This window comes from Puma concolor, chromosome A2 (assembly GCF_028749965.1).
Source record: "Puma concolor isolate L17-30 chromosome A2, mPumCon1.1.hap2, whole genome shotgun sequence".
Classification (NCBI taxonomy): domain Eukaryota; kingdom Metazoa; phylum Chordata; class Mammalia; order Carnivora; family Felidae; genus Puma; species Puma concolor.
This window is the reverse complement of record NC_141668.1, coordinates 129,987,314-130,010,195: the sequence shown is the minus strand read 5'-3', so window position 1 is coordinate 130,010,195 and position 22,882 is coordinate 129,987,314. Positions and strand designations below refer to the sequence as shown.

General features: G+C 40.5%; 1 long non-coding RNA gene across 1 annotated transcript in view; it reads left to right on the top strand.

Annotated features, from left to right (window-relative positions):
• LOC147583504 (uncharacterized) overlaps window positions 1-22,882 on the top strand; it is a 39,697-nt gene that overhangs the window by 9,331 nt on the left and 7,484 nt on the right. The window contains exon 2 of the long non-coding RNA XR_015243150.1: window positions 16,393-16,448. This is a non-coding gene — a long non-coding RNA (uncharacterized LOC147583504). The remainder of the gene's footprint in view (window positions 1-16,392; window positions 16,449-22,882) is intronic.

The window sequence follows — 22,882 nt, the reverse complement described above, 5'->3', positions numbered from 1 at the left end:
CTGTAGCTGTTTTCACATTACAAGGTCAGAGCTCAGTAGGTGTAACAGAGACTTCATGGCCTGTTTAGCCTAAAATATTTCCTGATCCCTGGCTAAAAGGGCATGAGCAGGGATGAAAATAGTCAATGGCGACCATAGCTATCTTTCTGTAACTGACCAAGAGGATCTGCCAGAGTTGAACGGACAGTCGATGGCTCAGAGTCAATTCTCAACCCCTTTAGCAGGCCTCAAGTGCAAACTTCTGAGCAAATGCTGGATTCGCTCCACAAATTTTTCTTGCGTAGCTACAATGTGCCAACCTCTTCCAAGGCTCTGTAGTACATCACTAAAGAAACACAAGCACTCCTTGAAAATGGGCATTCTAGCAGCGGAGACAGACAGTAACCAGTGAAAACACTAAGTAAGTGAAGGACCTCATACATAAGAAGAAAGGGCTATTGATGGAGCCGGGGGTGGGGGGTGGGGGTGGCAGGAGAAGGTATATAAATATATATAACACGTAGGACACACTGAGAAGACAACATTTAAGCCAACACTTGAAAAGGGTAATTACCCAGCTATAGCAATAACTTCTGGAACAATATTAAAGGCAAACAGAACAGCCAGTGCAAAAAGCCCAGGGCAGAAGTAAGCCTGCTGGTTTTGAGGGAGAGCCAGGAAGCCCCTGAGAATGAAAAGAAGGAAAGGAATAGATTGGGTGTCCACAGTGAGAACATTGTTTTAATCAAAAACTCTAATTGGGAAGGAAATACAATTTAACCGACCATGGACAAACTCTCTTGGGGCATTTAATTTTGTCAAACAAGACACTGTAGAATAATTATAAAATTAGTATATTTTATTGGCTCAAATTAATTAGCTTTCCCCACATTTCCAAATGCCAGACTTTGCCCCATTTATTTGGAGTCTCCAAGCTAACTATCCCTTGACCTTTTGATTTCCTATGCCTCTGATCCTTGAATTCTCTCTAGAGAGTTCCTGCCCAAGAAGGAAACATCCACCCTGAGGAGGAGACAGGTCTCTACAGTCAGACCTGCTGGACGATGACTCCACGGAGCTCCTCCAAGTCACAGAGCCTTTCTCCCTGAACCTCTGTTTTCCCATGGGCACTGAACAGAGTAACAGTGCCCAGCTCACAGGGTGAACACTGAACAACTTAATGTGAGTTAGCACTCAGCCAAACCCTGTAGGAATTTATATACATGTTAGCAGTTATTTTTTTATAATTTTTTAAATGCTTATTTACTTTTGAGAGTAAGAGACAGAGCATGAGTGGGAGAGGGGCAAAGAGAGAGGGAGACACGGAATCAGAAGCCGGCTCCAGGCTGACCTGTCACAGCACAGAGTCCAGTGTGGGGCTTGTACTGACGAACCCAGCCATGAGATCATGACCTACCTGAAGTTGGATGCTCGACCCACTGAGCCACCCAGACACCCCTACATGTTAGCACTTACTATGACTTACCCTACCTGTTCTCGGCTCCAACCCCTGCAGCGCTGATGAGATTTCATTCTCTCCTGAGGCAGCTTTGGCTGCTTGGGGTGGGTTTGCCTGTTAAGTTATTGAGCCCAAATCCACCTGCCTGCAATTTGCAGCACTAGCCCTGGTTCTATCCCTTAAGGTCAAATAGATCCCATCCATCTCCCACCTGAAAGTCCTTCAGTGATTAAAGGTAATCACAACATCCCTCTCAAGTCTGTCAGATCCTTCAGCCAAGCCTCATTTCACTCAGTGGTTTTCCTTTCCCCTCACCACACTAGCCTGCGCATTTGACCTTGCTCCATTTGCCTTAAATCTATCTTCAATTACATTTACACTTCTTCCCAACCACTCTTCCTTGCCTGCCTTTTGATTTAATTAATTCCATTGTTATTGTGGTGGTATGTCCAGGTTTATAACACGTGCCGCGCTCTCCTCTAACCCTAACACCTACCACTGGTTAGCTTTAATTCCTTTCTTTACCATAAACACCTGAGCTCTGGTTTTGACCAGTATGAAGGGTGGGGGTGGGAATTGGGCTTCCTCTGTCCTGATCTTAAACCACATTAATAGCCCAGTTTTTGCTGTCCTCCTAATTCATCTCAAACTGAAGGTCAACCAACACATCTCCGGCAACTCACTTCACACACACTGCTTCTGGGTCACATGGGCCTGCCTTGACATTTGTAGCGTAAGCTGGTCTCTTGACCCCAAAATAAGACCTTATTATTGCTTTCCCTGCTAAAACCAACTACATTAGCTTTCATTTGTCTTTCTCCAGCTTATCGTGATCTTTTGGTATAGCTGCTATCTATGAACATTGCAATGGCATGGTTTCTAAATCCTCGTTGAAGTTATCGATTAAAATATTGGGCATCGCAGGACTAAAGACAGAGCCTGGTGATGTACCCCTAGATAGCTCCCATAGGGTAAGATAATTCTGATTGTAACTCACACAGATTATATGATATAGTCTTGACTGTCCTCTGACCATGAGGGTATTGTGAGTAATTTTTCAAATTCCTTGGTCTAATCTAGATACAAAATATCTATAGCACTTTATGATTTATTAATCACATGTTCACCTGATATAAATGGAAAATGACAAAATGCTGATTAGGCTTGTTTACCAAACACCCATTAAAAAAAAAACAACAATAGATGATGTCTGTCTTTTGTTTGAAACCATTCAGTGCACTCTCTGGCAGACACGGTAATAACTATCGAATATTCTATGTGTTCCCTTACACTTTGGAGATCTCTTGTCATTAGGCAGGGCCTGGTAACTTGTTCTGGCAAGAAAATATGAAAGGAAGTGACATGTGTCACTTTCTGGCTGAATAGTGACAATTCCACAGATATGATTCCATAGTTTCTTTTTTCCCCTGCCTCAGTGATTGCTAAGGATGATGGTGTTCCAGATGGTGTAGTTGCAAGATGGCAGAGCCCCCACTGCCAGGGTCCTTGAATAACTGCGTAGAGCAGATCCCCTGTTTGCACATGTGGATCACGCATATAGTGTGGGTACATGTTCTCATGTTGAATCACAAAGATTTGGAGAGTCGTTTGTTATTAGAGCGTAGCCTAGGCCATTCTGACTCATTCCTTTCTCCTGCTCTGAGAGTAAAGCTCAGACTCCTACCATGCACTAGTGGGACCTGTGTGTTTATACATCTGTTTGGCCCTCGGTGTCACTTCCATGTTGCTTCTCTAGCTGCACTGACCTGATCACTGGTCCTGGAGTGTGCCACACTCTTCACAGACTTGAGGCCTTCAGGTATATTTGGCCTTGAGGATCCAAGTTTCCTCCACCTCAAATGCTCTTCCCTCCCCTCTGGACTTACTTTGACCACTTTCCCTTCAGATCCTCACTTAGGTACCACTTCCTCAGGAAACATTCCTGGACTTTCACAAACTCTGTTAGAACCCCCATTATACGGTTTCATAGCATCCTGTCTCTTTTTCACAGCACTTTGCATTCTTGCAGTTATTCAAGGTGCAACATTTTAATCGAATATCCATTTTCTTCCCTGGACTATAAGCTGCTTGAAGCAGGGGCTTTATTTAATTCCCCAGGGTCACCTCAGCACCTCCTACAGTACATGGGACAAAACCCTCCAATTTTTGACCACTAGTGGATCTTCCCCATCAAGCTGAAAAAAAGACAAACCTGAAAGATTTTATTCATGTTCTTGAATTCCTTCCAGTTCAGTTGCCTGATTTCTTTTGATCTCAGAAAGCCAAGCCGCTTAATATTATGCTTGAAATAGAATTAACTTCTTTAAATTTATCGGGCCAAGAGATGATGTGTCCAACAAAGGCAGAAATGGGCGAAGAGAGCAGAAATGAAGAAACTTAGTACTCAGCTGCACACTACAGTCATAAGAAAAGTGAACATTTAAGTAACACGTGAACTGCGGAGCTCTGTGGCCCCCGGATGGGCGGTTCCATAGGAGCCCAGGTGCCGCCAGACGGCGTGGATATTTAAAGCCCGTTGTGAGTGCTGGGGGTAACCACCCTCCGTCCTGGGGCTGGACACAGAGTTCCTATCACAGATTTGCCTTTTATCAGCAGCTGTGAGCGGACCCGTCTCAGTTCAAGTATATCACCTATGAAAACTAACAGCCTCTCCCATAGTGCCCAGCTTGGTGATGGGGCGTAAAGGCTTGTAACAAACCAGAACTAAATTATTGATTGTGCTCTATAGAATCAGTAAAACCAGGTTTTGTTTTTTATTTAAAAAATTGTTTTTTATTTATAACTTTTAAAAATTATTTATTTATTTATTTTTGAGAGACAGAGCGCAAGAGAGCTTGAGCAGGGGAGGGGCAGAGAGAGAGAGGGACACACAGAATCCAAAGCAGGCTCCAGGCTCTGAGCTGTCAGCACAGAGCCCTACTCGGGGCTCCATCCCACAACACCTGAGGTCATGACCTGAGTGGAAAACAAGAACTGGATGTTCAACCAACTGAGCCACCCAGGTGCCCCTAAAACCAAGAACCACTTTTTTAATCATTTGGTGCCACTGTCACCATGATTTGAAATCTCTCACTCACATCCAACTTAACCATCTCACATCAACTCTAACTTAAGCAGGAAAGTTTCAAGGCCCAGAGTGACCTTTGTATATTAAACTCAGCCAGTGTCTGAACATGCACGTCTGCCTCTGTCAGGAATGGGGGGTCATATTTGCTTCGGTTCCTGTGCCACACACTGGAAAGCACATGATATTAGGTGTAAAGTGCTTTTACATACATTTCCATCACCTGGGGACCACAATATATACATTGTGCCTTACACACGTGTGTGTGCGTATATATACAAATACATGTGTATATATGACATAAATACGTTAAAAATTTTTTATTTTATATTTAATTTCTAAATTTTACAAGTATATTGATTTTAATGTTTATATATATTCACATACATTTTAACATCCTTCCAAGCATTTTTTAATTTCAACAGCTGGAAAAATTCTAAGCACTAACACTTCTAAAATGAAAACAAGAAATGACCACCTAATTTGTATCTATGTTTCACTATAACCAAAGTGTTCTACAATCAAAAACTATTCGTTGCTGCTCTTGTGTTACCACCTAACCTGTGGAGCCATTGTAGTCAAACCCATGAATGTTTCCGAGACTTGGAGAAAGAGGCCAGCAGCCGAGGACTCTTGGGGAAAATGAAATGGGAAGTCAAACCTGGGAAGCAGGTGTTCCTGTCTTTTCTCCAACCACAGTCCCCTCACCTAATTTAGTTAGGAACAAGGGCTTTTATTGTTACACATCTCCCTTATTTATTCCTCAGCATTTATCAAGTGCCTACTATGTACCTAACATTTTCTGGTGCAAAAGAAAGATACGGTAGGTAAGATTCTAACAATAACCCAGAGATCCTCATCACTGTGGAACTCCCATCCCACCATCACTGAATGGGGCACTGTGAATATGATGAGGTGACACTCCAGGAACCAGATACTGTCCTGACTTGAATCAGCTTTGAAGGGGATTGCCCCCAGGGCTTCCAGATAAAAGCATGAACTAGACAACACCTTGATTTTGGTCTTATGACACCTTAAGTAGAGATCTCAGTCTAGCTCACCTGCGCTTTTCACCTACACAGCTGTGAGATTATAAATGGGAGGTATTTTAAGCGGCTAAATTGTGGTCATTTGTTATGCACTGCTGGCAAACTGATACAGAAGTAAATTAAAATGAGAGAATTCAGGGGCGCCTGGGTGGCTCAGTTGGTTAAGAGTCTGCTGATTTTGGCTCATGTCATGATCTCATGGTTCATGGGTCTGAGCCCCACGTCGGACTCTGTGCTGACAGTGCAGGGCCTGCTTGGGATTCTCTCTATCACTCTCTCTTTGCCCCTCCCCTGCTTGCTCTCTCTCTAAAAGTAAATAAGTAAACATTTTTAAAAATTAATAAAATGAAAAGTTTCTTTTAAAAACAGAAACTTGAGGGGTGCCTAGGTGGCTCAGTCAGTTGAGCGCCTGACTTTGGCTCAGGTCATGATCTCACAGTTTGTGGGTTTGAGCCCCACAAAGTCAGCTCCTTTGTGTCCCTCTCTCTTTGCCCCTCTCCCTCTCCCCTCAAAAATAAATAAACATTTCTTTTTAATTAGAAACTGGAGGGGCGCCTGGGTGGCGCAGTCGGTTAAGCGTCCGACTTCAGCCAGGTCACGATCTCGCGGTCCGTGAGTTCGAGCCCCGCGTCGGGCTCTGGGCTGATGGCTCAGAGCCTGGAGCCTGTTTCCGATTCTGTGTCTCCCTCTCTCTCTGCCCCTCCCCCGTTCATGCTCTGTCTCTCTCTGTCCCAAAAATAAAAATAAAAACGTTGAAAAAAAAATTTTTAAAAAATTAGAAACTGGATCCAAATATCAGAAGCTTACTCTCCACTTGGCAAAATAGGGTTTGCATTCCCTCCATGTCAACTCCTCTCCAGGCTAAAAAATACGCCAAGTGCGGTTTTATTTTTTGAAGGGTCAAGTCAATGTCAACACTGCATCCACTCTACTCTGGTTTTAACAAGTTCCTACCATGTACTCTACACTATGCTGGGCCCTCAGGTCCACAAAGAGACTCAGTGTCTGTCCTCAGGAGGGCTCTCAACTGAGAACATGAATAGGACCACAGGACAGGTGCAGAGCTCAGTGCCATGAGAAACCACAGAGAACTCTGGGACACAGAGAACTGGCTTTTACCCAGCATGGGCACGAACAGCCCCCTGAGGGGAGTGACAACAAAAAATAATCTGGAATTTCAAAAGTCATATGAGGTCAACACGTCTTACAATATTTTCAGACAATTTCACCCAATGATTGCACTTTAAATTTTGTATTGTTCACTGGACATTGTGATGCATTTAACTGCATTCTTAAAAACTGTGAGGACAATTATGCAAAAAAAAAAAAAAAGTCCATATACTGCTTCCATTAGGTAGTACCCACCACTGCCCCTGAAGTCATTTTAACCAATTCCTTAGAAAGTCAAATGTAAGCAGTCGAGGAATTTTGCAAGTACTTGTTGCTGATGAAAATTATAATGTATTTTCCTCCTTTCCTCTTAAATACATTTGGAGTGGATTTGAAAAAAAATAGACTCTTAAAGAGAGAGGAAGTGATTACATTTCCAAGTGTAAATGTGTAGCGAGGTGATGAGGATCACAGAGAAACTCCGCATTACGACCTTTCACAATAATTTTTAAGGGGGTCAGGAGAAATGATGGAGTTTCCCTGTCTGTATAAATAGAGGTACAACTCAAATTCTCATTTGAAACCTTTGATCTTTAGAAGAAAGTGATACAGTTATATTTGCTGTCTAATTTTCTCTATTTGAAATTCAATTCCATATTTCTCTTTCTTGTGAATTGCAAATTGCCCTTCAATGTTATGAGACTTTTAAAATTGTCGCACCAGTTCAAGAACATGAAAAGGAATTATCGTACAGAGACCATGTATGTGCAAAATCTATGAGTACACACACATGCATGTACATGCCTCCTTCTTTGTGGTGACTGATTTATGTCCGTGTTAATTTAGAAGTGAACAATCTGCAATCTGGAATTTTGACAGATGATGTTTTTCTAGGTTTCTCATGTTTAAGAACCAAGAATAATGACTATTGATCTTTGGTCTACATCATAAAAAGAAATGCACTTTATCCACTGGCTCATGATTAACGGTCCTCACATAATAATAGCCAGTATAACTCAAAGTGCAAATTGATATTAAAAGGGCAGGAACAAAAGACCATAAAATATAATTACAATAGAAATGAATGAAAGCACATCAACTGAGTGAGAGGCAAAGAGAAAGAAGGGAGAAGGGAAGTGTCTATTACGTGCGAGGCTTTATGATAAATGCCAACAAGGAAAGCTTTATTGAAGACCTGGAAGAGATTTAATTGCTAAAAAAAAAAAAAAAAAAAAGGATAAATCCAAAGGGTCATGCTACTTGTATGCTACTGTAGGCTACTCAGCTACCCTTTACAAGCCAATTCAGCTTGGTTGGGGACCACAGACAGAGCAGTCAAATGACTCAGCGCGCGCGCGCGCGCACACACACACACACACACACACACACACACACACACACTAATTATCTCAATCTGCATCTCTATCTGAAATTCTCACCATTGGCATTGCTCTTCCAGTAGTTGTTTTGATGTCATTTACTTTAAAACTGGTTAAAGATTAAGGCATCCAGTTTCTTGAGGAACACACAGGTTAACTAGGGAATACATTAGCAAAGGGGAGTTCTTTTAATTTGCTTTTAGCACTTTGAGACAACTAGCAGACAACATAGCGCCAGGGAAATGACACATGAAATAAGTTCATTTTGTTGGGAGCCAAAAAGCAGAATGGGTGAGACCAGCTGTATGATACCTAGCAGTAGGAGAGCCGGCGCATGGCAATTCTGAGCCCTGAGATCCTGACAGCCAGAGAACTGGGCAGGGATGAGGAAAGGCAGCAGTAGTAAGAACACTATTTGCTGGGCATTCTTTTGAGTACTTCAGACGTGTCAACTTATTTAGTCCCCCAAACTTATGCAGTGTGAACATTTAATCCCTGTTTTACCTATGAACACACCCACAATCACCTCAAGAAGTGGTGCTATTGGGGCCAAGGAGTGCCTCTGGTGTCCCTGGGATCGACCTCAAGAGTCAGACTCATGCTCTTGTTCACTACCTCTCTGGGAGGGAGTGGTGTAGAGAGTCACTGGGAACACCTTGACACTCCTGAGGGTTCAAATCTCAGATGTGCTGCCAATGAACTATATGGCTTTCATCACTTATTGACCTAGCTTACCTTCAATTTTTTTTTTTTACCAGTAAATTAGGAATAACACCAGTATCTACACCTCATGGTGTAATTGTGAAATTTAAATGGGATGTTACATGTAGGTGCTCTGTGGCACAGGGACCCTAGATATGCACAATAAATCCCTAATAACATCGACGAAACAAAAGGCAAAGAGGTTGTGTACTGTGCCGGTTTGGTCAGAAAAGCACAGCTTTTAGGGGTGCTATGCAACAAGGGATTTATTATAGCACTAGCCCTTGCATGCTGTGGGAGCTAATGGGGAAGTCTATGCAGGCTGTGCTCTTTGTGTCTAGTGTTGAGTCCAGCATCACTGGAGGTGATACAACTGGCAGTCAGGAAGGAGAATGGGACACAAATGAGTGAAAGAATGACGTGGACCCCATGCGGGCAAGTAGAACCCATGTTCATCCCAATGCCCCCGCCCTCACCCCACGTTGATATGGCAGTTAATCTGCAAAAGGAGCTGGTGCCCTCCGCAATTGCCCCTGAGCTCAGAGAAGCTGGTAGAGAAGCTGTGGTCCAGGTCTTGCCTCAGCTCAAATACATACACAAGCAACAAAGTACGCAAGCTCCACAGCATGTGGTAGCGTACCTAACCCTCAGAGTATAAAGATATGTCTGCCGCATCACATTTGCCTTCCGAATAGTATGCAAAATTTCTCTTGTGGCTAAACTTCACAACATGGCGGAGGGAATTCTGGGAAACGGAGTTCCGGATTAGCCAAACTGACACAGTACAAAGCCAAGGGACCAGGATCGCATACCTTATTTTCTCAGTATTGGCTAATTCCTTTATATTTTAAAATAATGGCTGTAGCTCTAAAACAACATTCTGACTCATTTGGAGCCGCTTCACGATGGTCACCAGTAAATTTAGACCTATACATTTCCTCATCTGTACCTCTGGAGTCAAAGACTGTGCTTCTTACTAGCTTTGCTACAATAACTGCTGCTGTGGTGCCATGTTCTTCGGTGCTAGGCATTTACACTTTTAACACATCAGGTTTACTGACCACTCCTCTGTCCACTCCATGGATTCCCATTATAAGATGACTGATTCCAAACTCCCTATGTTGTCCTTCCCATCTACTCCTAACTTGTTCGTGCAGATTTAGATTTCACTAGCTTTGCGTCTCCCCATCGTTCTGCTCTACTTTTAATGTTGCTCCTCCAGATCATACCGTAGTTACCAGTAGGTATGTCACCCATTAGACGATTGTCTAATGCTACTTATGGGTAGGGACTGGTTCGGTAAGTGGTGGGATGTACAAATAAATAAAGAACAAAAATAGTATATGTCTCTTTTTCCATTCACTTTCATATATTTACACAGTTATCTTACAAATTTATATTGATAGGCTTCTATAGGCCAAGTACTCTCTCCACCATATATACAAGGAACAAAACAGCCATGATCCCAGCTACTGTGGAGCTAACATTCTAGTCGGGAGTCAGATATTAAATAAAAAGACACGTGAATCTATGCACAATCGATCATTGTGATTAGGGGCTGGGAGTAAAAATAAGATAATTGCAACTGTTATTAAATTAATATATTTTAAAAATGACTGATTGGATCAAGAAACTTAATTTGTGCACATAAGAAAGCAACATGAATTACCCCAATGGAGAATAGACAAATTAATGTGGCCTTGTCAGCACAAGGCTTGAAATAATTGAAGGAACCAATTCAATTCATCATTTATCAGTTGCACAGCATCCTTCCAGGCACTGAGTGAGTGCCCTTGCCTCCCAATTGCCAGTAAGCTTCAAGAAAACACAAGCTAGGCTCTCTGGCTGTGTAGTCTGCCTGGAGAATGTTGCCCTTAGAGAGTGTTTATCTTTGGAGAGAAAATCAACTCCCACAGATCAGGACCAAGTTGTAGGACTTTAGGGCAGTTCTTATGAGACTGAAGGCTCTCAGTAAGCACATAAGATATCAAACTCTTCAGACAACAATTTGATAAAAACAACAGTTGAGTTTAGGGCATTGAATTTTAATAATGGGATGTTAATCATTTATTTTGTATCCAGCATATAAAATTCCCAGATGTCAACTCCAGTGCCAAAAATGGACATGTGGAGAACAGCAGGTATGAAAGGATAAATCTTGTGATTTATAGGCCTTGCTTGCTGAAAGTCTCTAATGATTCATTTCATCACTGTGGAGCAATTTCCCCAACAAAACATGTCTTTCCCATCCCTTAATCCGAGCGACTCATTTGCTATTCACTTTGTTTGTCTTTCTGTATGGTCTTTGTCAAAGCTTCCCTCTGAAGAATTTCCTCCTTATAAACACTGCACCTTTGATCACCGCCAAAACATGTGAAAGATTATGAGAGGTAAGAACAAAGAGGAACTATTTAAGACCTTCCCAACCATCTGATCTTTTTGTTGATTACACCTGTTTGGGAATTTTTTCATGTCATATTTTTATTCCAGGCTGTCATAGGTTAGACAAGATATTAAAAATGCATGTGAACATTGTCCAAACAGAAGTTTTTATATATTATGCCATGTTTAGTAACATAAATGAATTTCAATTAATAAAATGGAAAATACAGTTGGTATTCAATACCATCTATGTTTATTCAGCTATTCAGTTATTCTTTCATCGAAACATCTATTCCATCAAGAGATACTCAGTACATTTTAGGTACCAGATATTAGGCATTTAGTGGTGGGCGAGATAGGTGTGGTTCCTGCTATCAGAGTAATATGGTTATGAAGGAACTGACACACTTAATACAATACACTATGTGCCTCTGTACTTGTGTGTGCTCGCATGCCTGCATACACATGTGCACACATGCATGTGTGTGATGGGGACACAGTAATATCACAAAAAATGTCTAATGTCATGCCTCTGAGGGTATGACATTAGAAGTATGATTTAAGTCATGAGAAGTCAGCCCTGCAAAGATCCAAGGAGAAATTATTGTAGGTTAGAGGAAGAACAAGTACAAAGTTCTTGGGCAAGAGCGAGTTTGGCATGCCTAAAGACCCAAAAGAAATCCAAAATGGGGGAAGTAGAGACAAAGTTGCTAAATTTGGTACAAGATGAAGGTGGAAACTGAGCAGGAGAGAAATCAAAGAGGATTTATTTGTATCAGAGTTTCTTCATTTCCAGTACTACAAATCTCTGGATTCTGAAGATCCACAAGGCCCTTATTAATTGCACTAAAATTTTCTTCATTTATGCATCTGTGCATTTTCAAAGTAGTCTGAGACTCAAGGAAGTCTAAGAATTAAGACCTGGTCTATGGAATATTGATAAAGTTTAAAAACTGGTCTCATGCAGTTTACATGGGTAGCTACATCATATATTAATGATTGGGTTCTTTTAGACCCTCATGATACCTTGTGTCACTAATTTAAAAACCTTGGTAATTACACATTCCAATCCTAAATGGTTCATCCAGCTGCTGTTTGAGGTTCTGTTCTTTTCAGGTAAGAAAATGGAAGTGTTTCATTAAATCATGCCAAGGTTCATAGAGTTAAACTTTTTTGAGAATAAGGACAAAACTGGATTAGGAATTGTTTTATTCTTCTTGAACTCTACATTAAGTGAACACTGCCTTGGATGGATATGATAGATAATTTTTAGCCCTTGATAATAACTAAAAAATGTAAACCTTTTCCATCATCATTTTTCACCTGTGTTTGATAACTATTGTGTGAGAACAATGGAGGCAGATATATGATACTGTATTCAATATCCCAAAGAGATGATGAATGATAACACTTACAGTTTAAAAGAAAAATGGCCCAATTTCAAGTGTCCTTTCTGGAAGTTCTATGACTGTTTTGGGAAAACTTGCTAAAAATACTAAGGCAGTAGAGACAAGAATGAAAAGAGTAAAATATAGTCTCCATCCCTTTTTTTTATGTTAAGGATACTGTTTAACATACATCATTTTGACAAAGCTGACTTATTTATCAAATAAAACTTAGGATCATTAAATAGCTTTCCAGATGCTGTGTCCATGAATAGTGGATTCTGAGAAAGTTCATTACATGAATGAAAACATTGAAAAATATCACTTTAAATGTGATAAATGTCTTTGTCTGCCTTGCCTCATAACTTTGACTGAAATGACCTGACACATGAATAAATATTTATATCAGCTTTTATACTAAAAAAGAAAAGCCTGCTGGAAAATGTTGTGTTGCAATTACTCATGGGTATTTGCCTGATGATTATTTGTCTCTAGTACAGAGTATATTCTAAAATAAACAGAATCTGGCATAGAACTGTTATAGAATATATTTATACATTAGCCAATTCACAACCAGTTGAAAGGGATGAGTTCAGACAAGCCTCTGTTTGTCTGCATTGCTCTGAATAGTTGGTTTGATATTCCCACTCAATGACTAGTTTTAGTTTTGCAAAGTTGCAATTATTGTGGTTGCAAGGAGACAGTGAAAGGTATCTTTCTCTATGGTGGCTGTCGGAAAATTATCCTAAATACTTTCTCTAGTGTGTAGTAGAGGGGAGCAGAATTTGTCATTCCTAAATACGTCTATTTGGCATAAAGATTATTTTAGGCTGATTATTTTTAAGAAACTAAAGATTCAGGAAAAGCTCTTTACCTCCCTCTCAATTGCCTAAATTTGCATTGGAAAGAGGGTCTCTACCAAGAAGAGAGCTCTTACCAGAAATACCTGTTTACCTAAGAAACTTACCTGCGTAACAGAGCAACCTATGTTTTCCAATAATCTCTTCCCAACTTCCTATGAAAGGCCTCTCTTCCCTTTGTATCCAGAAACTTTTCCCCTTTCCTTACCTCAGGAAGTTATAGAAGCCTCAACTATCTGGTTGCCCTTTGGGTCTCATAATTATATAGAGCTCCCACACACACAAATTTATTTTTTCTCCTGTTAATCTGTCATATCAATTTAATTATTAGACCAGCCAAAGAACCTAGAAGAGAAGAAGGAACCCTCCCCCCCTCCTTTTCGGTAGAATCAGACACAAGTCTGGAGTATTTAGGGAGTTGGGGAAGGGCTACCTAGAAAGAAGAAAAAAGATGGTAAAAATTGTCATGTTAAGTGGGGACATAGCTCAAAAGACCCTAAATATCAGAGGATGGTGTACAGCTTTACCTGTGTACAATGAAGAGGCCACAAGAATTCTTACCTGGAGGAATAACTTAGTGAAATTGACTTTCCTGAATGATTTGTCTGACCAGAGTCTGCAAGATAGGCTTATAAAAGAAAGTGCATTTCCTTTTGCAGTGTAAATATGACCTCCAGAAACTACTTCCAGCAAGAGATGGAAATTCTTTCCTCTCCACTTGACTCTGGGTTGGCTATGTGACTTGCTTTGACCAACAGGACAGTGTAGCAGTGCTGCCACACGAGAGGCCTGGAAGTTGCTCTATGCTCTTACAGAGCCCAGCTGCCATACAGCAAGGAAGCAAGTGCTATCCTCCAGCACAGGAAGAGGCTCTGGAGAAAGGTGCCATCTGATGAGCAGATGAAGGCATGGAGAGGAAATGAAGTGTCCCAGACAACAGGAAATACTAAGGCCCAAGACATGTGAGAGAATCTTTCATAGCACCCCCACCATCACCCCCAGTCCCAGCCCACCAGCGAAATGAATGCAGCCACACAAGAGGTCTACAAGACCAGCATATGCATCACTCAGTCTACCAAGAGAATCTCAAGAATTGGCAAATCGTTGCTGTTTCAAGCCACTAAGTTTAGAGGGCGGTTATTGCATAACAAGAGAAAAACAGAATAACATCTCACTAAGTATCTTTCTCATAATCAAACTCAGGAAAGATTCATTGAGTCAGAAGCATGGAAACCAGTTACAATGGTATTTCAGAAAAGTTAGCATGGGGTAATGAGAAGGTGGCCTAGGTGAAAAGACTGGGGTTTAATTAATGCTCGCATTCCCTCCTCTCATCAGGAAAGGACCGGACCATAAAACATGCAGATTAAAATGTTGAGTTTAGAAGTGACATAAAACTGGGCTCCTCCCCTGGTTCCAACATTTAAACATTTCTTTCCCCAAGACTAGGTCTTCTCACCTAAAACACAGAGCTAATAAGAGCCTGCAAAGAAGGAACTCATTATGAAAATCAGCTGGGGGAGGATATGAAGTTACTCAGCACAGTGATTTGCAGACACTGAGTTCAGGGTCGAGAGCTAAGGTACTATTTGGAAACAGGACCAGACATTCCTTCATTTCCAATACTTCCTCCTTACTGTCCTGAGTTCTGTCTTCTGTATCTCCAGGAGGGATGTCAAAGAATAAATACACGGAGAATAGAAAATAATAATTCTTGATTGTTGGGTTTCAAAAGCTTAGAGAATTTGTGTTTCAAAAAGCTCTGCCTTGAGGCCAGTCTCTGGAAGTTGAGAGAAAGGGTCAGCAGCCTTTTACTTGTTTCCTCCAACCCCAGGATCCAGATTCTGATGTAAAACACCTAAGATGGAATCTGTCCTCTGTCTTTAGCAGGATCCCCCTCCCTAGGCCATCATCAGGCAATCCACATTTCAAAATAGGGGTGACTATGAAAAACCTTGGGTGATTCTAAGATGTCTTAGCTTAGGAGACTGTGTCCCCTTTACTATTTTAAGAGAAAACAGTAATACTTCAAGGGTCCTCTGTGTCCAGAAGCTGAGCTTCCATAAGGAAAAGTTGAAGAATATTTTGAATGGGTAAAAAAAGACTTCTATATATCCTGTCTAGCATATCTTCCTGGGCTATCTGTCCCTTATATTATCTTTGAGCTATGTTAACGCTGTGTAAGTTATGGAATACTGACAGTAATGCAAATAATTCCTTTTCATAGAAATGCAAACTGTGTCCAGTTGAAGAAGTTGGCTATTGCCCCATGAATATTGACCAATTTGGTATATACCTGTAAATTAATTTCAGCCTTCCTGATAACCCATAAGTGTGTCTGTTCTTTTGGATTTTCCATGAAACTGGTTATGTGTTTCTTTCAGATTTCAATGAGAGTCATAGTGACACCTCTGTATTACTTTGCCAGGTCTGCCATAATAAAGCATCACAGACTGTATGTACACCAGAGAAATGTGTTTTCTCATGATCTGGAAGTTTGAAGTCCAAGATCAAGGTGTTGGCAGGTTGCTTTCTTCCAAAGCCTTTCCTTTGCCTTGGCAGATGGCCTCCTCCTCTTATTCTTCACATGGCCTTCCCCTTGTGCTTGTCTGTGTCCTAATCTCTTATAATGACACCAGCTGTACTGGTACTGGGTTAGGGCCCAGTCATGTAATATCATTTTATCTTAATTATCTCTTCAAAAGCCACATCTCCAAAACAGTCACATTCTGAGGCACAGGGTGTAGGACTTCAACGTATGAATTGGTGGTAAGGGGGTACACAATTCTGTCCCTAACAATGTATTTTTAAAAATTAAAGTATTCTTTAATACTTCTCGGGTGATAATATCCCCAAACAGACCCATAAAGGCATATTTAAAATATCGAAAGTGGGCCAACATTATGACTAAAGATTATGGTCTCTCTTTTAACCACATGTACGAGTATTCATATTCTATCATTCCTGAGGACTTTGCAATAAATGTTTTCTCTTTATTATAGGCATATTCTACAGCTCTATCTTCACATTCCATCAGATAATTAAGGAAACATCAAAGGTATGGCTCTCTTCACTAGTCCTCACCCCTGAGTTCCTATGTGTGTATGCATTTTCAAGCATGTGCAGAATGAAGCATATTGTGCTGAACAAAATTTTCAAGATAAGGGAAGCTGAGGATTTCAAAGAGTGCAATGAAAGTAATAAAAGTCTAGGTTTTCAGAAACCCAACATGTAACTCTACCTGGAGAAAAAGTCACATTGAGTTTCACCATATAGTTTTCCCAGCATTGCCCTATGGATGAAAAGAAGTCACAAGCAACCCTAAAGGATAAGAAAAGTGAAAACCCAAAGCACCAACAAATTCTTCTAAGTTTTCATTGGTAAATTCTTTTGGCATATTCCAATGAGTCTGATTTTAGAGTATGAGAAATTTCTGGCAGTGTGACAAACAGATTTGGGAAATCTGGTGTGAAATGACAGCTCTGATCCACATGGCTGAGTGAACACAGATGGCTTTCATTCATCGTTTTGCTTTTCTTATTTACTGCCTGACACCTTACCTGCTCCTAAGAATGCGAGATCTTAGGAGACAGAGACCTGGTTTCTTTCTCTTGGCTATATCCCTGGAACAAGGAAAAAAGGCGGGAGCATGGTAGGTGTTCAATACATATTGTTGAGGGGAGGAGCCAAGATAGTGGAACAGCATGGAAGTTTTTTATGTGTCTTGTGCCCATAAAATACAGCCAGACCAGCACTAAAACATCCTGCCTACCTAGAAAACTGATCTGAGGATTAACACAACAATCTGCACAACATGAACCACAGAATCAAGCAGGTACGTGGTGTTGAGAGGTGAACTGGGGGAGAGAGAAGCCCCAGAGGGCAGGGAGCCACTTTTGCTTATAGAAAGAGGATAGAGATGAGTTCGGCAGGGGGGGGGGGGGGGGAGGGAGGAAGAATACAGGAAAAGAACTCCCCCCCAAAAGCAGCTGGATAGAAAGTGGAGAAGTGGAAACTGCCACAGGGACTGAACTACAAAGGGAGAAAGGAGAAAGGAGAGGGTTTAAATTCCATTAAGACTATAAACAGGGGGAGCACAGAGTCTAGAACTCCACAGCTTGATACCTAGTGGTGCTCTGGTGGGAAGGGCTAATCCCCAGGAACAGAGTGGAGTCCGGGGTTCTTCAGGCCACATGGGGAGAGGCGGTTCCCCTGCTGGGAGGACACCAGGTAGAGGCTGTGTGGGTCCCCTAAAGGCAGAGCCCCAGTGGACCTGAGAGAAGAACCACATTTGCTAGTGCTGGAACAAATTGTTAAGGGTGAAGCCTGGTGCCAGATGCGTGTTGAGATTTTCCATAGTCCCTGAAACGCTGCTTCTATGCTATCTCACAAACTTTTTCTGGGGCGGACTGGCACCGGGCCACAGTCTCTGGGCCTCGGCAGCAGCACAATCCCACAAATGTACCTGAATGGAGCAAGCACCCAGCCATTTTTCAGTGAGACCCTCCTGCAGAGGGGCAGAAGGGGTCAAAGGGTTGGGAAAAACAGCCACATCTGTGACAAAACTCAGGAGGGAGGTGCTGCCTGGGGCTTGGTCACAGACTGTGTAAAGCAGGGAGTGGACGGAAGCTGAAAACAAAGGACAGGTGTGCAATTGCTAATCAGGGAGAAGAGTTGCAATACTAGAGACTGGGTAGCTGGGTGACGCCATTTTCACCACTCCTACACATGCACATACGCACCTATGAGTGACGCGATAATCCACCCCAATAAGCTAAGCAGTGCCATCTAGTGGAGAATGGAGCCATTACACTAGGCCCCACCCAACTGGGCCAACCTTGCTCTTCAGGAACACGAGTCTCTCTGCCTGCTTAGTTTATGAACTATAAAGTGCTTCATAGTTTGACTTTTAGGGGAAAACAAAGTAATTTCAGCCATATTTCATTCCATTTGCCAGTCTGTCTATTCAATTTTCGTTCTTTTCTTTTTTTTCCTCTTTTTTGTTTCTTTTTCTTGAATACAGAAAGAGAAAAAAATCATTTTTATTTTCAATTTTTATTAAAAATATTTTTCTTTAATTTTTTTCTACTATATTTTTTACATTTGTGTAAATGTTTTCAAATTCTATTTTACTTATATAATTTCATTTTAGTCTACTTCAGTGTATTAATCTTTTTCAGATTTTTGAATGATTTCTTTTTATTTTTCTTTCCCCTTTTTTCTCTAATCTTTTGAAACTCTTTCAACACCCAGACTAAAACACACCAACAATCTAGCATCATTTATTTGATTTTTTTCTGTGTGTGTTTTTAATTTTTTAATTTCAATATTTTTTTAAATTTTAATATTTTTTTAATTTTAAGTTTTTACCTCATTAATTCCTTTTCTCCCTTCAAAATGATGAAATGAAGGAATTCATCCCAAAAGGAAGAGCAGGAAGAAACGACAGCCAGGGACTTAACCAACACAGATACAAGCAAGATGTCTGAACCAGAATTTAGAACCATGATAATAAGAATACTAGCTGGAGTTGAAAATAGATTACAATCCTTTTCTGTGGATATAAAAGAAGTAAAAGCTAGTCAGTATGAAATAAAAAATGCTATAACTGAGCTACAATCTCAAATGGATGCCGCCGCGGCAAGGATGGATGAGGCACAAAAGAGAATCAGCGATATAGAGGACAAATTTATGGAGAATAATGAAGCACAAAAAAAGAGGGAGATTAAGGCAAAAGAGCATGATTTGAGAATTAGAGAAATCAGTGACTCATTAAAAAGGAACAATATCAGAATCATAGGGGTCGCAGAAGAGGAAGAGACAGAAACAGGGGTAGAAGGGTTATGTGAGCAGGTCACAGCGGAAAACTTTCCTAACCTGGGGAAAGACAAAAACATCAAAATCTAGGAAGCACAGAGGACTCCCATTAGATTCAACAAAAACCGACCATCAACAAGGCATATCATAGTCAAATTCACAAAATACTCAGGCAAGGAGAGAATCATGAAAGCAGCAAGGGAAAAAAAAGTCCTTAACCTACAAGGGAAGACAGAACAGGTTTGCAGCAGACCTATCCACAGAAACTTGGCAGGCCAGAAAGGAGTGGCAGGATATATTCAGTGTGCTGAATCAGAAATATATGCAGCCAAGAATTCTTTATCCAGCAAGGCTGTCATTCAAAATAGAAGGAGAGATAAAAAGTTTCCCAGACAAACAAAAATTAAAGGAGTTTGTGACCACTAAACCAGCCCTACAAGAAATTTTAAGGGGGACTTCTGAGGGGAGAAAAGATAGAAAATAAATACATGTAAATGAATGAATGAATGAATGAATGAATGAATGAATACCAAGCAACGAAGACTAGAAAGGACCAGAGAACACTACCACAAACTCCAACTCTACAAGCAACATAATGGCAATAAATTCATATCTTTCAGTAGTCACTCTAAATGTCAATGGACTCAATGCTCCAATTAAAAGACCTAAGGTAACAGAATGGATAAAAAAAACAGATCCATCTATATGCTGTTTTTAAGAGACCCACTTTAGACCTAAAGATACCTTCAGATTGAAAATAAGGGGATGGAGAACCATCTATCATGCTAATGGTCAACAAAAGAAAGCTGGAGTAGCCATACTTATATCATACAATCTAGACTTTAAAATAAAGACTGTATCAAGAGATGCAGAAGGGCATTATATCATAATTAAGGGGTCTATCCACCAAGAAGACATAACAATTGTAAACATTTATGCACCAAATATGATAGCACCCAAATATATAAATCAATTAATCACAAACATAAAGTCATTGATAGTAATACCATAACAGTAGGGGACTTCAATACCCCACTCACAGCAATAGACAGATCATCTAATTTAAAAATCAACAAGGAAACAATGGCTTTGAATGACACACTGGACCAGATGGACTTAATAGATATATTCAGAACATTTCATTTTAAAGCAGAGGAATATATATTCTTCTCCACTGCACAGGGAACGTTCTCCAGAACAGATCACATACTGGGACACAAATCAGCCCTCAACAAGTACAAAAAGTTTGAGATCATACTGTGCATATTTTCAGACCACAACACTATTAAACTCGAAATCAACCACAAGAAAAAAATGTGGAAAGGTAACAAATACTTGGAGACTAAAGAACATCCTACTAAAGAATGAATGGGCTAACCAGAAAGTTAAAGAGGAAATTTAAAAGTTCATGGAAGCCAATGAAAATGATAACACCACAACCCAAAACCTCTGGGGTGCAGGAAAGGCAGTCATAAGAGGAAAGTATATAGCAATCCAGGCCTTCCTAAAGAAGGAAGAAAGATCTCAGATACACAACCTAACCTTACACCTTAAAGAGCTGGAAAAAGAACAGCAAATAAAACCCCAAACCAGAAGAAGACAGGAAGATTAGAGCAGAAATTAATGCTATCAAAACCAAACAACAAAAAACAAAAACCAAAATATGGTAGAACAGATCAATGAAACCAGAAGCTGGTTCTTTGTGTTTTTTTAAAAAATTTTTTTTAATGTTTATTTATTTTTGAGACAGAGAGAGACAGAGCATGAATGGGGGAGGGTCAGAGAGAGAGGGAGACACAGAATCTGAAGCAGTCTCCAGGCTCTGAGCTGTCAGCACAGAGCCTGATGCGGGGCTCGAACTCACGGACTGTGAGATCATGACCAGAGCCAAAATTGGACGCTTAACCGACTGAGCCACCCAGGCACCTCCGGAAACTGGTTCTTTGAAAGAATTAACAAAATTGATAAACTACTAGCCAGTTTGATCAAAAAGAAAAACGAAAGGATCCAAATAAATAAAATCAAGAATGAAATAGGAGAGATCACAACCAACACAGGAGAAATACAAACAATAATAGGAGAACATTATCAGCAACTATACACCAGTAAAATGGGCAATCTGGAAGAAATGGACAAATTCCTGGAAACATGTATACTACCAAAACTGAAACAGGAAGAAATAGAAAATTTGAACAGACCCATAACCAGTCAAAGAAATCGAGTTAGTAAACCAAGAAAACAAGAGTCCAGGGCCAGATGGCTTTCCAGGGGAATTCCACCAAACATTTAAAGAAGAGTTAACACCTATTCTTTTGAAGCTGTTCCAAAAAATAGAAATGGAAGAAAAACTTCCAAACTCTATGAAGCTAGCATTACCTTGATTGCAAAACCAGACAGAGACCCCACTAAAAAGGAGAACTAAAGACCAATTTCCCTGATGAACATGGATGTGAAAATCCTCAACAAGATATTAGCCAACCGGATCCAACAATACATTAAAAAAATTATTCACCACGACCAAGTGTGATTTATACCTGGGATGTAGGTCTGGTTCAATATCCACAAAACAATCAATGTGATTCATCACACCAATAAAAGAAAGGACAAGAACCATATGATCCTCTCAATAGATGCAGAGAAAGCATTTGACAAAATATAGCTTCCTTTCTTGATAAAAATCCTCAAGAAAGTAGGGATAGAAAGAGGATACCTCAAGGTCACAAAGGCCATATATGAAAGACCCAACACTAATCCCATCCTCAATGGGGAAAAACTGAGAGCTTTCTCCCTAAGGTCAGGAACAAGACAGGGATGTCCACTCTCGCCACTGTTATTCAAAATAGTATTATAAGTCTTAGCTCTGCAATCAGACAACACAAATAAGTAAAAAGGCACCCAAATCGGCCAGGAGGAAGTCAAACTTTCACTCTTTGCAGATGACATGATAGTCTATATGGAAAACCCAAAAGATTCCACCAAAAACTGCTAGAAATGATTCATGAATTCCACAAAGCTGCAGGATATAAAATCAATGCACAGCAATCGGTTGCACTCCTACACACCAACAATAAAGCGACAGAAAGAGAAATCAAGGAATCGATCCCATTTACAGTTGCACAAAAAAAAAACCATAAAATACCTAGGAATAAATCTAACCAAAGAGGTGAAAAATCGATACACTGAAAACTATAGAAAGCTTATGAAAGAAATTGAAGAACACACACACACACACACACACAAAATGGAAAAAGATTCCATGCTCCTGGATAGGACGAACAAATATTGTTAAAATGTCGATACTGCCCAAAGCAATCTACATATTCAAAGCAGTCCCTATCAAAATAACACCAGCATTCTTCACAGAGCTAGAACAAAGAATCCTAAAATTTGTACGGAACCAGAAAGACCCCAAATAGCCAAAGCAATCTTGAAGAGAAAACCAAAGCAGGAGGCATCACAACCCCGACTTCAAGCTATACTACAAAGCTGTAATTGTCAGGACAGGATGGTACTGGCACAAGAATAGACACCCAGATCAATGGAACAGAATAAAGAATGCAGAAATGGACCCACAAACCTATGGCCAGCTAATGTTTCACAAAGCAGGAAAGAATATCCAATGGAATAAAGACAGCCTCTTCAGCAAGTGGTGCTGGGAAAACTGGACAGTGACAT